At 36.0% G+C, this 986-nt stretch overlaps 1 protein-coding gene across 3 annotated transcripts in view; it reads left to right on the forward strand.

The window, feature by feature from the left end:
* Positions 1–986, forward strand: part of LOC106872300 (semaphorin-1A) — a 414,058-nt gene that overhangs the window by 7,676 nt on the left and 405,396 nt on the right. The window lies entirely within an intron of this gene.

Below are 986 nucleotides of genomic sequence, written 5' to 3' on the forward strand. Positions count from 1 at the left end.
TATATATATAGTTAGCTAATATTTGTTGTTTAGCTCTTTGTGAGTTCTTTGTAATCGAGCGGAAACGATGTGGAAAGAAATTTCAGTCGCGCCATCAAATTTCTTTCCTAGACATTGTACATCTCGAGCTATATATATTATCCGATGTGCCCCTTTTGTGGGGGAAGAGCATGTACAAATTTGGCTGCTATTTCTGATAAGTTGAACGACCCACAATGCAGATTCCTTCGCAGGGTCGTGATAACGTGTAGAAATAAAAATGATAGACAGATAGATGGATAGGTAGATAGATATAGAGATAGATAGATAAAGAAGTAGATAGACAAATAGGTAGATAGATAGGTTGATAGATGGATAGGTAGATAGATAAATAGGTTGATAGGTAAATAGGTAGATAGATAAATAGGTAGATAGATAGACAATAGACAGGTAAATAGGTATATAGATAGATAAATAGATAGATAGGTAGATAGACAGACAGATAGACAGATTAATAAGCTGGATAGACAGACATTGGTAGTTTGCTGTTAAGTTTAATTCGTACCTGCTTGAGCAGGCCTATAATAATTGAGGCATAAGGCCTAAAATTGAGATGAGAGATTAATCGATACTATCGATTCCAATATTTCACTTGTATGTTATTTTACGTCCCCGAAAGATGAAAGGCAAAGTTGATCTCGGCGGGATTTGAACTAAAAACTTAAAGAGCCGGAACCATATACTGTAAAGCCTACTGATTCTGTCAGCTGATCGACAGGGCAGGCTATATTTGTTCCTGAAGTGACAAGTTTCATCCATTTCCTCATCTCTAGTGCGTCTTGGACGATGTTATACAGTTTGCCCATTTCTACACTTTTGGAAAATGATTGGTTGTGATTTGAGGAACATTTGGCTCATATTCCTAGTAAATTAAGCGGCCACATAATTTGGTAGAGATTCTTAAAAAAGGCAGTGAAATATGAAGAATGGTGCATACAGTTAAATAT

The sequence above is a fragment of the Octopus bimaculoides genome, chromosome 3 (genome assembly GCF_001194135.2).
Source record: "Octopus bimaculoides isolate UCB-OBI-ISO-001 chromosome 3, ASM119413v2, whole genome shotgun sequence".
NCBI lineage: Eukaryota > Metazoa > Mollusca > Cephalopoda > Octopoda > Octopodidae > Octopus > Octopus bimaculoides.